General features: G+C 41.5%; 1 long non-coding RNA gene across 1 annotated transcript in view; it reads left to right on the forward strand.

Moving 5' to 3' along the window:
• Positions 1-5,256: 5,256 nt before the first annotated feature.
• LOC121037824 (uncharacterized) overlaps positions 5,257-12,943 on the forward strand; it is a 91,254-nt gene continuing 83,567 nt past the window's right edge. The window contains exons 1-2 of the long non-coding RNA XR_005794013.1: positions 5,257-5,333; positions 6,413-6,540. This is a non-coding gene — a long non-coding RNA (uncharacterized LOC121037824). The remainder of the gene's footprint in view (positions 5,334-6,412; positions 6,541-12,943) is intronic.

The following is a 12,943-nucleotide window of genomic DNA, read 5'->3' on the forward strand; positions in this document are numbered from 1 at the left end:
GGAGGGGTTTTGAGGAGCAGGTTGGTTCTGGGGGTTGGGGTGGGGGGAGAGTGGGGAAGAGTAGGGAAATGGACTGTTTTTGACCAGAGACACTTGTCAAAATCTCCTGGGGACCAAGGAACTACGTACAAAAACAAACCTACCAACCACCAAAAAACAAAAAAACCTAGACAAATAAAGACAAACTAAAACAAAACAGAACAAAAGCAAAGAAAAAATGCTTTAGTAACTTAAGTCTGGGGAGCCGTATTCTGCAGCTTCATTACCCCCTAAGGAAGAGAAAAAAGAGCACCACCATTATTACCACCAACCCCAACCCTACACACATGAACTGAGTTAAAAACCGAAAACCAAACGAACCAGAGGGTGAAATTCTGGGTAGCGAAGCTAGTTGTTCTGTCTCAGTGTTTACTTTTTCCCTCCAAGTGTCACCTCCACCCCATCCCTGTCCTCTTTGATTTATTTTTCTCGCTTCCAATGAGAATCCAATAGCTGCTCTCCATTTGCTGGAAAGTGAGTGGGAGCACAGGTGAAAGGGGGAGGGTGGCTGTTCAGGGGTCCCAAGTTTTCTGGTGACCTGGCCTCTACTGTGGCCTGGTCACTGTCATGTGGGGACGGTTAGGGAGAGAGAGACACACACAGTCTTTGAGCTGACTAAAAGGCAGAATTTAGGGGCCCCGAAGTATTTTATTCTAGTGATGTAAAACCATTTTAGCAAGGTTTTTCTCTTTTCATGTTTGCTTTTGTATCTAAGATCTGGAAAACATTATTTCAAAATAAGCTTCCTCCCCTCTCTGGCCCCCTCTCCCCATGGACCATGCTTGCCCCTTCATTTATTTTTTAGTGTGGTTTATTTTAAACTACCTACTGATTCCCGCCCCCCATTGATTCAGTTAGACTGATGGGGTGGAAGACACTAGGAGAGATACTCTGTCCCATTTTCTCCCCAGAACAAGACCCGTCTTGCTCTTCTAGGTACCCTTTCTTTCTCTTTTAGAGAACATGAAATCGTTGAAATCCGAGAAGTTTCTGCTTTCAGTTGGAGCAGGACTTGGCTGGGAGAAAAATCAACTAAATCCCAGAAGAGAGGAAGACAGGTTTAAAGCCCTCCGTTTGTTTCAAAGGGGTCTGCATGTTGGGGTGGAAAGCAGAACAACTGTGTTTCATTATTATTATTATTATTATTACTATTATTATTATTATTCAAAAGTAATTTATTGCTGGGGATAAATGTTGGGTAGCAAGAACTTTAATTTGCACTATCAGTCTCCCAAATAGAAAATCATGTATAGTATTTCATAGTAATAATCAAGATACTTTATGAACTGATGGATTAAAAAAAAAGAGAAAGACAGTTGAAGGTGGTTAGGTAAAATGTGTGCTTGGTGCACAAGATACTCTTTCGATCTCATGTGGAGATGGTTTATTACCATCCTTTAATAAGAACTAAAAAATTAAAAACCGGACAAATGAGAAAAGGAAAACTCTGCCATTTAACAAGACTGAAATCATGCATGATCTGAAAGGTGCAGAAAGAAACACAATTAGGTCTCACTCTGGTTAGGCATTATTTATTTAATTACGTTGTATATCATTGTTTGCAGCGCAAACATTCTATGCATTTGAAACTGAGCACTAAACTGGGCTAGCTTTCTGATAGACCGTTTTGTGGATAGTGTGATTTCACAGTCTACTGCCTGTTTTCACCGAAAACACAACATTCTTGTCATATTCTTGTATTTAGAGGAAGAGGGGGAAAAAAAGGAAGATTACTGTAAATATTTTCTTTAATGCACACACTCACACAGTGGTTACAAACTGCCAGTGTTAATCCTGAAATGTCTCACGGATTGATCTACCTGTCCATGTTATGTCTGCTGAGCTTTCTCCTTGGTTATGTCTTTGCTCTATTACCTTTTCCCCCCTCCCCACTTCTATTAGAACCATTTCTGTGCGCCAAAATACAACAGGGGGATGTGTCCCAGTATGCTTACAAATAAAACATAACTGAAAGAAGAGCAGTTTTATGATTTGGGTGCATTTTTGTTTATACTGGGCCAAATCCTGGTAGAGCCGGTCAGAAAACAAGACTCAATTCAACCACAAATATAGGGGAGGATATTGAAAGGGGGATAAAAAGTGAGGAAGGGGTGAGAATGATGTATTTTTCTGCTGAATCAGAATTCACTTTCAGATAACTCATGTGAAAAGCGGTGCTCTGAATAAAATGAATTCTATATTAGTTGCCTGTGTTTATCAATTTTTTTTTGAACTGCAGAAACTCTTAAACCACAGCCCTCATTTCAGAGTGCTGGGAGGTAATAAATAACCAGGTTCCCCCCCCCCCAAATTAAATTGAGGTTCAGGGAAAGAGGCATTTGAAGGTTTGTGTATGTTATCCTAGCCTATAAACATTTCTTAAAAAGTAAATGACTTTCCTTTGGAAGTTAATAAATATTAAAAAAAAATCATCCACTGATCTGCCCAGCCACCATGTCAAATGCTTCTGTTCGTTTGGAACATTTAGTGTGCCACCTACTGCTCCAGAAAGACCAGAGATACTTTATTTCCTGGTGACCCAAGACTAAATCAGATGCCAAATGTACAAAGTTTCTTAATAGCTGGGATTATATCTTCTGACATCATCCTATTTTAGCCAAATCTTTTTAATTTCACCGGCAAATCTGTGAAACAAAACACTTGATGTTCAAAACAGAATAGTACATTTAAAAAGCTGTGATTTTAAACAGTTGTTAATGTTTAAAAAAAAAAAGCACTAGAGGTATTTTTAAAAATAGATCTCTTCCATCAAAATTGATTTGTTTCTGTTGTTGACTTGAAAATGTCATCAAAGTTTTTAATAAAATGCATTTGTAAAAAAAGAAGCAAACAAACCATTATTTTATAGGAAAGTATGACCGGATTTCATTGTTGGAGAACCAGGAATGAACAAATGAAAAGATTTAACAAAGGCTGTTTTTTTTTTTTAATCTGCTCCAAACAGGAATGTTGCAGGCAAATACATTTGTATTATATAATGATGACCAATGTATGTAATAAGAACTTAAGCATTTGTTTTGTATTAAGTAAAATCCTTACCAAATAAAAAGACAATATTATGTTAATAAAACATAACGAAAACACATGCTTTGCAGAGTTTCCTATTTTATGTAGTAGGAAACTGTGCAAAACAAGAAATGCTTTGCTATCTAGTGAGTGAATCTGTGTATTGCGGGAAGGAATAATAAGACTATTCTATGACACCTTTGTCAATTTACGAAGAAGCAAGCAAACGTCCTCCTTAAGCAAGTGCAAAGGCTGGTCACTCAGCGGTAGCTGTCCTTTCAAAGTTTTCTGGTTGTGAAGAAAAACTCCACTCTAAGCAGATTCTGAAACCAGACGGTGAGTGGAAATAGTAAAATGTGTGGTTCCCATACATTAAAAAAATAATCTTAAAGTAAGTTGGAGACAGTGGGGGACTTGTGCTCCGTTTATATTTCAGCTTCTCAGGAAATCCAGGCGGTAGAAGAGTAGAAAGGGCAAAAGAAAAGCAAGCATGAAATGCACCTGCCAACGTTTATGTCATCCATTCATTTTAAATTTCTTCTTTTCCCCAGCCCTAGCTCAGGGTCCTGCTCTTCTATAGGTCTAAGAAATGATGTCCTCAAGACACATCAACTAACTTCTGAATAGATTGTTTTAATGCGTGTTCTGAAATTGCTCTCAACTTCGATTACACTCTCATAAATAAACCGTAGGCACCCACTGCCGTGACTGTATCGATTTTTACTTTCTTGTGATATTAAGACTACTTGGGTCCCGTTACCACACGTAGCCACGCCAAGAGAAACCAGGGCGCCCTAGCCCCAGGACTCACCTGGCCAGCTCGCGCCCACCGCCCTCTGCCCTGTCGCCCGGGCCCCTCGCGTCAACCCTGCATGAAGCACCCCTGCTCCATCTTTAACAGGGATGAGCTTTCATAGTCGAGTCCTTTAAGTTGGAATTGCGAGTTCTGACTCTGGCTAAAAAGCAGTGTTCCCCACACCATTCGAGCTGCCTTGGTGGCCAGCGGGATGATACGGGTGATGACCACATCTATTATCTGGTACGGTTCTGCTTATCGGTGTTACTGGCGCCTGGATCTTAGCCCCACGATGAGAGAGCCACGTAGAGCTCGCCGGCGGTTTCAAAGGAGACCGCAAGCTTAATTGATTTTTTAAAAAATAGCAGCCGAATTCTAATTCTCGCGGGGAGCCTCTTTTCCACCTGCGAGATAAGCCTTGTCGCAATAATTACGTTATTTAATATTTGATCAAACCTTCGCGCCACCGCGGCTGGCGGCGCCGGGCCGGCTCACGCCCTCTGGGGCGGCAGTCGAGCGGCGCTGCCGGAGCCGGGCCGGGAACGTGCGGCGGGGGCGCGCGACCGCCCCGCTCCGGTTGCCTTGCTCTTTGAATAATTCATGGCTTGAGAGTTCTGGAAATTAATAAAATGAATGATAACAAGAAGCTAATTAAAACTTTCATAATTGTTGTCAAGTCAGCTTGATGGGAGACGGGCAGCCCTCCCTCTCCCTCGGCCCGAATCTGGAGGATCTGTAGGGCCGGGCTCCGGCGGGGAAGGGCCTCGAAACTGGAGCGGACAAGCGCTCCTTGGACTCAGGGAGTTATTTCGGCGTCCTCCTCGTGGGGCTGCTCCCTCCCCTCCAGCTGCCGCGGTCCGCAGCTCACTTGTCATCCGGGGTAGACTTCGGACTTCCGAGCGGGTGGATTGGCGGGTGCCGTTTCAAACCACAGGCAGAGCTGATTGGGTCATAATTTGCAGCCAGGAGAGACCCGCCCTCCCCCGACCCGTGTAGGGTTCACCCTCTGCCATGGAAACACCCGCCCACCCGGGGCCGTCCGCGCGGGGAATCCCAGCGCCCCAAGCGTGTGAGCCTCCGCCAAGCGACCGCAGGGCGCCGGGTCTGCACCTTTCCACCGCTTGCCGGGAGACTCGCGGCCTGGAAGCTTCCAGCCACCCGAGGCCGCAGTTTCTCTCGGACGGCGGGACAGCCGTTGGCCGGCAGGCCCAGGCAAGGACTTGGCCTGGCCGCAAAACGCCGCGACCGACCAGCGGTCCGAGGCCCAGTCGCCCGGCGCGCCTGCGCAGCGGTGGCAGGTGGCGCGCGGGGCGCGGACCGCGGGGAGAGCGCGGGGCGGACGCGGCGCGCACGGTGTGCGCTGGGAGCGCGCCGAGCTCGCACATGCGCGCTGCGTGCTCTAGTTCCTGTCGCGAGCTGAGCTGGAGTTCCGCAGCTGGTAATTAGGCGCTCTCGGGTCCTCTCCCGCCATGTAAGTGCCTTTGAAGATGTCCCGAGAGAAAAGGGAAGGGACTAGTGTCTTACCGAGGTTAAAAATACTCTCTTCCCCACAGTTTGCCTAAGTCAACTGGACGCCTTAAAACACCAAGAAACTTCCAAAACTGGTTTACATTTAAATAATAATTGGGAGGAGTAAGACCTTAGATTTTGGTTGTTGTTGTTAAGGTGCACACCATCAAAGCCCTGTTATGGATTTGAGTTTATTAGGCAACGATTTGTACCCAGGGTGCGAGGAAGCCTGGCCACTCTGCTTCCGTCCGGGAGAATTAAGTAGAATCCTGGATCGCAAAACGGAGGTTGAAAAATCTCGGTCCAAGAGAAGCTGGCAAAGCACAAATTCGTGCGTCCAGCGTCCTGCCCCTGCAAAAAGCGCCCAGTCCCCTTCCCAGCCCCAAGCTGGAATGCCCCGGAGGTCGCTTCTCTCTGATTTACAAAGACAAGAGGATTGGAAGACCAGAAGGGAAACTAAGGATGCTAAGAGAGAGCTAGGACAGAGAAGTGGCAAATGGAAGGAGGGAGGAGGAAGACAGACTGCCCGCATTGGTTAGGTAAAATGAAGTACAAACAAAAGTTTGGTAACTCTGACTCCTGGTTTTAGTGCAGCGTAATGTACACAAACTTTTGTAGGCATGGATCAGAATTAAACAAAGTGTTGACGATTTCCAGCCGAGGAAATACACTTTCACCAGTCTCTTCCCACCCTGTACCCTCTCCGCCCCCGCCAAGTGTTGACAATAAACATTTAATGAAGGCAGGGACCTGGCTGTCTCCAGTCAGTGTCAGAATACTTTAAGCAGACCATTAGCAAGGGTTCTTCCACTTCAAACATTGCGCGCTACACTCTAACGGTATATTTAAAACAAAACAAAACAAAGTGTGAGACAAATAATATGCTTATACGGATATTTTAAGCGGTCTGCAGTAGTTCTGATACCCCCGTACCGATTAACAGAAACCAACTCATTGTAGATTACTCGTGCTTAAAAAATGTTAAATACAGTTAATGCAATATTAATCGCCCTTTGGTGATATAAAATGCAATATTTTCAGACAGCTATCGAGCTTTTCTAGAGGAAGAGCTGATGAAAAGAGTCACAGCTGAATAGTGGAGAGAAAAAGCCCGGTATTTATTGCTTTTGTTTGGCTTTTGGCTACAGAGACAGGAACCTTCTAATGGGGTAAGGACATTTATTTTATCTGCAATCTATTGCTGCGAGAGCAGGGGCGGCAGATGGGGCTGGTGCGATATTCACAGTGTAATTTAGAGCAAATCCTAATAACTAATAATGATTTATGTTAATTTTGATCATTTATGCGACTTTACGAAAGCGTTGTCATGAACGAAAGAGAAAGAAAGAGAAGCAGGATGTAACAAGGGGCTCTGAGGCTGAGATTGGACCTCAACTATCTTGCTTAAAATACGTTTTATGAGTTAGCAATGGAAATGCAGGCATTTTAAAAAGCAGGTAGGACCTATTTAACTTGGGCAGAGAGTTATCTCCCGGGGGCGTGCATTTCCTCTGAAAATGTACCTAAATGAGAGGAAATGAAACGCCTTTGAGTGAGAGTCTCTTTCTTCCCAGTTTTAAAGAAAACAGATATGTTTCGATTGTTTCATTTGCTTATGTTCAACTAAGGGATTGTGTGTGTGTGTGTGCGCGCGCGCGCGCGCACGTCCGTGTGTGTGTGTGTGTGTGTGTGTGTGTGCGCGCGCGTGCCTCCGAGAATCAAGTGTGTGCGAGGCATGAACGCGCGCGGGGGTCTTCCCTCCAAAGTGTAAACTGAGCCCCGTGTTTGAGAGCGGGCTGAGCCCCTGTGAGCAGACTATTGCGCATCGCCGCCACGCCTCATGCAAAAAGTTTTATTACTAGCTGCTTAAACAAGTTGTTGTATCTTAATCTTCACTCCCATCTGATATTTGTTTGCCTAGAATCAACTTTTGAGAAGCTTTCCAGTCTCTACCTCCTCTGCTTTTCTCTTCCCCCAAGGGATCCTAGGGCTTTTAAACTTAAAAGTGCATCCCCCTCTCCTCATCCCCCTGGTAACGTGGCGCGGGTTCAGAACCCCAGGGGCTGCCGACGGGACGTAGTTCTGCCCAGGAACAGGAGATTTTCGGCTGCCACGCAGTGCACTGCACAGGGTCGGAGCGATTTTGAAAGGGAGGGTGCGCCTTGCTCGTGGCAATTTACTTTTTCGGTTACCTTTTGCGCGTTTCAACGCCTCGAGGCTATAGTTTGAAAGTAAAACAGCATCAAAGCACCTCCTTATTAGCTCTGTATTTGAGAAATCAGAAGATGAAACTACCTAAAAGGTTTAATAGGGCGGAACAGCATTTATTTGCCAAGCAAACAGCCAGAGTACAGTTCAAAAGGGGTACAGTGGTTTATCAGCAGGAGGCTGGAATAAGAACGTTGGGTAAAGCGAATTTCTAGCTTCAGTTATGCCGTTAAACCGTTAAAGTGAAATAAGCTTCAAGTGGGATGCCTTCTTTGACTTTGTATATCATCTCCCTCACCAGATGTATATGTGTGTGTGTGTATGCGCGCGCGCACACACACACACACACACATATATATATATATATCTCCTAGAGGCTTTCCCCACCTTTAGAGTTATTGTCAAGACTTTTGTTTGTAAACTTCCAGGTTTTGCAGAGCAAGAATAGTTACCTTTCCAAGAGCTTTGATCTGCAAATGTATCTAAAATATTATCACATCTTTTAAAGTTAAAATTTTCATTATTTTCCTCCTCTTTTTCTTATTTCAAAGCTACAGATGTAAAAATGCACTTAAGTTCTTCTACGAGGGAAAAGCATCAAGCTACATGATTCAGAGAAGTTTATTAAACATTCTACTGTATTTTATTTTTGCTTTATCATCCCTATCAGTAACTGTTCTGTAATCACATTGTTAGTATTTTTGGCATAAAGAGGACTTTAAACAAAATAAATCTTTAAACAAAATAAATCCAGGCAGACGACGCTGCCTGTTTACTGATAATACTCAGGAGCTGACGTGTGTTTGTGAGCTTGAAGCTGTATCTCCATGTGCATATCCATGTACAAACAGATGTAGGCACAATTTTACTGTTGTTGTTGAATGTAACTGAGTCTCATTTCTAAACTTTATTCTGGTTTTGTCCCAGTGTTTCAGCACTAGAAGCAATGCTTAAAATTGAAGAATGGTGCATTATTGAAACTCTCTATCAAACAGCTCTGGGGTGCAGCCTTTCTGAAAACACCCGCTCTCGATGAGGTCTGACTGTCTGACTGCACATAAGCCCCTAATATGTTAATGGCCGTAGGGGATGCCTAAGGTACTATCTCAAGCTGCTTCGCACACCATATGTCAGGCCGTTAGCCACATGGATCTATTAATCAAAAAGAGCTGGAGAGGGAGGAGAGGGTCTTCGAAAGGGGGAGAATGAGAGCAATGGGGGAGGGGAAGAGGGGTAGAGAAAGCGTTTTAAACCCCCATCATTCCCATTTCTTTTATAAAAAATGAATAAAAATAGCTAAAGATTCAACCAATGCAAATTTTTTTCTGTCGAGTTAAAGACTGTTCATAAATCTCTGCTAGAAAACATGAAAGAGTATCTGGCTCTATTAGAAAGGAATTTCATCTGAAAGACCTTGTTTAGGGTTCCTTTATCGCAAAACTTTTATAAGAAAGACTTGATACAAAAAAATGTTGTTTTGTTATATAGGTTGTTTTGTAGATGAGCTTTATTAAAAGTAGAGGGGGAGAGGGAATGGGGCAAATATGTGTTTAGGGGACGGCAGGGGGTGTGGAGGGAGGCACCTGGAGCATTTGTAATGAATATGTAATTTATTAATATAGATCTATGTATACAGTAGAGTTTTCACCACCGTAGTTTTTCTGAGAGTAAATATAAAGTGTTTACATTTTTATCCTTTTCTTCAGGCTGGCTTTATGATCAATGAAACTTCAGAGTCTACAGGGTACAAAAAGTATTTAATTCTTTTAAGGGGAGAGGAAATGAGAAAGTATTTAAAACTCCCATCTTTCTCATTTCTGCTTTGTTTAGAACTATCTCTTGTCCTTGAATGTTAAAAACAAATTTCGGTTAGATAAATAGTTTAGAAAGTTTGCACAACCTTAGAAGTAATTATGTCCTCAACGTGGAGACGGTATAGATGAGTAAGTCTGCTACAGGTGAATGAAACATTGAGTCTATAAGCAAAAAATTACATTCTTTCTTGAAATGGTGAATATATTTTTCATGTGCCATAAACTAACATGAAAGTGCTGATGTTAAAATCACAAACAGAGCAATGAAAGGAAAACATATAGACACTTAGATTTAAAAGTTGCATTGTTTTCATGTGTGATGCTACCTGGGGATACAGAAAATATAAAATCAAATATCAATTAAGGTATTGTTATTGTCTTAATTGGTAGTCAATGATGATGAACCATATGAGGACTTAATTCTGGATTATCAATTTTAAGTTTCAAAGTGTATAATTATAAAATTTAGGAAAGGATACCCTTGAAAATGATTTTTAATGTCATGATTAGTAGGCATTATTTACAGTGTTGATTTATAGTATAGTGGAATGACCAAAAAGTTTATTGATCGTAGGTTTTAAAATATATATGCAAATGATTGACTACTTACATATATATTTGAAAGCATAGATTATACATCCGTATCACAAAACATCTGTCATTAACGTAGATTCATAGGACTCTATTATATTGGACTTGCAAAAAAGAGAGCAGAATGCTCTTATTTATGATTAAAAAATATATTGAAAAAGATACTTGTGAGATTGTGCTCAGTGATAAACAAAAATTATATAAATGTCATCTATTACATTATTTATAGAATATTAATGGAATACTTTATGCTGTATATTAGATTGGATATGTTAAATATCCAATTAATTTTTACACAGGCACCTATTTGTGTTTATGTAGAAGTAAGGTTCTCAGTTACAAGGAAAGGTTAACGTTGGAAGTGCCAAAACACCAGCACATTGTATTATTTGGTTTGGCTGGAAAATCATCTGTAACTCTTTTGGAAAAACAAAGCCAAAAAAACCATTAAAAAATGGAGAATGGTATTGTATAGAACTGCAGTGAATCTGTAAATATGAGAGGTTCTAAAGCACTATATTTCATCCAGAAGATGATGAATACATAAAAACAAGATCATCCTGAATTTCAAGAGTAGCTGGGTAGACAGAAACACTTATTATCTTTAAATTTTGGTGCATGCACACTGGCCTTCATTTCTTTCCCTGTAGTTAAAAGGTAGCCCATATATCTGTCGCTTTGGGTTTCCAAAGACTCGTAACTTAATTCCTTCAGGCTATTCATCAGCACAGTAATTAAACTAGCAAATGGATGTAAATAAAGTGAAATTGGTTTCATGACAGATGAGGCGAAGAGGCCTCTGACATGAAACAAGGCAGGACAATAATGATTTCAACAGCATCGGGCTATGGAAGGAACCCCAGCTGGATTTATTAGATGCTGCAAGTGATTTGCTGGAAGCGGGCAAGACATGAGCACTCTTTAATTTGACAGGAATTTTGCATCCTAAGGAGCATATTGAAATATAAATCCAGAAACAAGTTCAGGCAAACTGTAAACAGATGCATTATTGGACTGAAGATACTATTCAATATTAAAAAAGGAAGAAGAATAGAGAAGTAGTAGAAGGGCTTCAATTGCACAACTTATTAATCCCGAGGAACGGCAAATAATTATGAAACATTTCTTTCTACTTATGAATTCTACTACTATTGTAGGGTTAGCAATTTTTGTATTTTCAGGTTTTTTGGGGGGAAAACAACTAATACAATAGATGATTTTAAAAACCAGCATATGAAAACATCTGTAGAAATTATGGGTATATGCATACGTGGGAGGAGAATATGGCAGACTGGGAGAGGAGCCTGGATGGGCAACTTATTTTACAGAATACAATTATTACTGCATTTAAATAAAATCTGGGATAAAGATCTGGTACCAGTTTGTTGCCTCTAGCAGTCTGTGCCTTGATACCCAGAAAGCAAATTTCTAGCTACAGAGAAAAATTGTGTCAAGCCCTTGATCAAATGTAGCCTTAAAATCAAATGTAGATTTATCCTTGCAAAATAAGCAGTTCCATAGAATAGGGGGAACAAACTATGGCCAAAAATTGATGAGTAAGAGAAAGAGAGGGTAGAAGGAATGAGTTCTTGGCTGGCTCAAGAAGACTTAAATGGAAATTAAGTCACCAATTCCACTGCAATCAGGAAGTCCCACATAGAATAAATAAAAGACATTTTCACACTAGGAGCAGATTAGCCCCTTTCTCCATGAAAAGATGAGAAATGAACTGTTTCATGCTTAAATGTAATCTCAATTATTTAAGCCCCCTTTTATGACGAGCTAAAGCCTTCATGAATAGTGCCCTTCCTTCCCACAAGATTCACGCAGGATTTTCAGCACCATGGCCAGTCCCCCTCCCCAGTCCCCGGAAGGGGGGTCGGGGTCTGCCGCTTTGGGGAGAAACTCAGCCATTGACCCAAGTAAGGTGAAATCTAAATACTCCTGAAAGTCTACGGTCGGCTTAATTATTTAGCAGTGGATTCAGATCCGCGAGTGGGATACTAACATGGCCCAAGCCCTCAATTCTTTTAGAAAGCAGTTTAAGAGAAAGGGGGGAAAGGGTAGGAGAGTAGGTTATCAAAATTCTTAATGAAAATAAGATCTTTACAAAACAAAACTCAGCACCCACTGCATGCTCCCTCCCTCCTAATTGTGGGTGACTTTCAGGCCATGAGGGAATTTATAATGAAACTCAATTGGCTTTCTCTCTGAGCCTGTTTCTTTTGTTGTTGTTGTTGCTTTTAACAGAAAAATATGCCTAATTATTTTAAAGTTATTTTCCAATCACAAGGCACAGGCAAGTCCTTTAATTATAATACAGTCTGGAGAGGGGAAGCATATGGAGGAGAATGTCAAGAAGAGGGTGCCAGGGGCAGATCCTCAGAAATCTGTATTCATTTCTGGCTCTTATTTGTTCAGTAATCTCTACCATCATAACTAAATCTTGAAGCACTGATGTAGTTCGAGTTGTTGTTGACTTAACGTCAAAATTCAATCACTGGGGGTTTTGCATCAGCCGGGCTACTTATTTGTCTAATAAATCCGTCATTTTGTAAGAAAAATATTTGAGCAGCCGTACTTGACCTCTTGGTATCCACAAGTCACATTTATTTCTCCCAGTTTACAAATGCAAAATCGAGATGATCATCTAATGCCTGGAGGAACTGTGTTGATTTCTGATTGGATTTTAGATGGAAATGTCTATTTTAAATACCTTGTGATTAAATTGTACATATAATAGAATCCATGCATTTTAAGCTGATTCCTGCTTGGAAACTTAACAACCCGCACTGCTAGTCACACATACCGATACCCAAAAAAACCAAAACCCAAAAATGGAAACCCACCCTAAACCTCACAAAATACGAAACCTTCTTTTTCCAAACACTTAACATTCAGCCTCAGTTGTATGACTTTATTAAAACCAGAGTCTTGTTTTTTAAATCTTAAATCTTCT

This window comes from Herpailurus yagouaroundi, unplaced genomic scaffold, assembly GCF_014898765.1.
Source record: "Herpailurus yagouaroundi ecotype Mexico unplaced genomic scaffold, PumYag 164, whole genome shotgun sequence".
Classification (NCBI taxonomy): Eukaryota; Metazoa; Chordata; class Mammalia; order Carnivora; family Felidae; genus Herpailurus; species Herpailurus yagouaroundi.